The following is a 2102-nucleotide window of genomic DNA, read 5'->3' as shown; positions in this document are numbered from 1 at the left end:
AAAATATTTTTATGACTTTAAGACTTCTTAATCAATTAATATTTGTATTTATAGTTTTGAAGACTAGTTTTTGTTTTTGTTTTTGTTTTTTTTTGAGTTGGAGTCTCACTCTGTTGTCCAGGCTGGAGTACACTGACACACTTAATGGCCACCCCAGCATTGACTTGCTGGGCTCCAGCTATCCTTCTGCCTCAGCCTTCCAAGTAGCAGGAACTATAAGCATGAGCTACCACACCAAGCTAACTTTTAAAATTTATTGTAGAGATGAGGTCTCGCCAAGTTGCCCGAGCTGGTCTCAAACCAATGGGCTCAGGCAATCCACTCGCCTCAGGCTCCCAAAATGCTAGGATGACAGGCTGAGCCATCAAGCCCAGCCAAAGCCTAGTTCTTGATAAACTAGTACTCCCAAAAGGTCTTGCAATGTCTTCTTTGCATAAATAATAATACAGGCTGAAAACAAAAACCCGGGAAATGTGGAAAATGGCCTCATGAGTTAGTAAAAGTCAATGCTAAGCCACTGAGGGATTTCTGGGAACAACATTTTTAATGAACTTGATTCATGAAGTAATTCAGGGTGCCCATCTCATTTGTCTAGTTGAGCCCTCACAGAGCGGTTCCTCTTGGAAAAGGTTGTAGCTGCTCTGCAGATGAATCAGACTCTCAAAACTCCTAGTGACTCCCTATCCTTGTCCATCACATCAGTTTTAACGGCTCCACCAGGGTTTCATGGTAAAGGGAAAGAAGCTATGAATCAAAAACCTATTTTTTTAATCATTGAAACAACCAGTGAGGAATGGGCAATTTGATGTCTTTTGTGAAGATAGTTTTTAGGGACAGGGCTTTATATCCTATTATGTTTGTTCTTTGCAGCTGCTTATTTGATTTAAATGGTACTTCACTTAACTTTTTTTTTACATTACATTTTATATTATAAGAACTTCAAATATAGACCTTCCAATAAACGTGTAACTGCTTGGTCTTTACCCCAATTGCACTTTTATAGAAGAATGTAAGTCTCATTCTTTACCGAATCACACCCAGTTGTTCTGTCCACGATATCCACCAGTCACCAGTCGTTCATTTCTTTTGTCTTTAGCTACAGGAAGAAACTCTGCTTTAGAAAAAAAGTATGCATCTTAGATCTTGTAACACTTAATGGGTTTAAAGATCTGTTGTTTGAAGATATTATCATTTTGTTTATACTGTTACAACTCATAAATCGATTTAAAGTATAAGTTTTAAGCTAATGAGGGTGTAAGGAAAAAAGGAATCAAGTCTTGGTGCAACAATTTTCTTGTGTTTTCACTTCCACTCCATTAATAGCAAGAATATTGAGAATTCATGCAAAATTCCAAATCAAGTTCCCATAGCAGCACTTAAATAATGTCTGCACACCATTTCCATCGGGGACTAGTTTGTAATGTAACGCAATTAATGTCATTATAATTCAGTTACTTGAGTGATTGGAATTATTTTTATATCAATTAGCATTGCCATGGAAACAGTCTCTTGTTAATAATGACTTCGTCTTCACCCAGCTAATCAATATCCAAAGGTGGATTTAAAGACTTGTGGCGTTTGTTTTATTTATTTCTTTACTTTATTCAAGGACATTTCTGGATATGCACAGTCATTACTTTCACGGTAAATTCCAGTTTCCGATGACTTCAGGTTATTTCTTACGTTTCTGTAAAGAAATCCTTCCCAAAAGCTCATTTCCAGGTTTTTGGATTTTTGGTTTTGTAGCGTATGTTTTGCATTCGGATTTCTGTTAGAGAGAATTCCACTGCGCCCATTTGGCGATCAAACAAACCAGGATTCTTGGATTTGCGCGCTTCGGCGCGGGCCGGATTTTTCGGCCCCCGCGAGCCGCCGTAGCCGAGTAAAACGCTGATTGGCTGTGCGCCGTTGCCTCGGCGGTTTCGGTTTGGGCTGCGCTGCTCCGCGGAGGCTGGGCTTGTGGGGCGCGGGGAGCAAGGGTTCCGGATCCCGGCCGCGAGGTGAGCGCACGGCTGCGCGGGCCGCGGCCGGGGCCGCGCGGAGCCACAGGTTCGAGGCCCCGAGCTTCTCTCGCGCCGCGCAGCGTCTGGGGAGCGGCGGCC

At 42.0% G+C, this 2102-nt stretch overlaps 1 protein-coding gene across 4 annotated transcripts in view; it reads left to right on the top strand.

The window, feature by feature from the left end:
- The first annotated feature begins 1906 nt into the window (after nt 1–1906).
- The window catches only part of LSM6 (LSM6 homolog, U6 small nuclear RNA and mRNA degradation associated), a 13822-nt gene continuing 13626 nt past the window's right edge, over nt 1907–2102 (top strand). The window contains exon 1 of one of the 4 annotated variants that reach the window (XM_008053247.1): nt 1907–2000. The gene's annotated coding sequence lies outside the window, so the exon portion shown is untranslated. Of the gene's footprint in view, nt 2050–2102 lie in introns of all 4 variants that reach the window. The other 3 variants (XM_021710063.1, XM_021710064.1, XM_021710066.1) reach the window with 3 other exon arrangements.

The sequence above is a fragment of the Carlito syrichta genome, unplaced genomic scaffold (genome assembly GCF_000164805.1).
Source record: "Carlito syrichta isolate Samal-C Ts95f unplaced genomic scaffold, Tarsius_syrichta-2.0.1 Scaffold287988, whole genome shotgun sequence".
NCBI classification, from domain to species: domain Eukaryota; kingdom Metazoa; phylum Chordata; class Mammalia; order Primates; family Tarsiidae; genus Carlito; species Carlito syrichta.
Note: the sequence above shows the minus strand (reverse complement) of the source record. Positions and strands in the feature narration are given on the sequence as shown.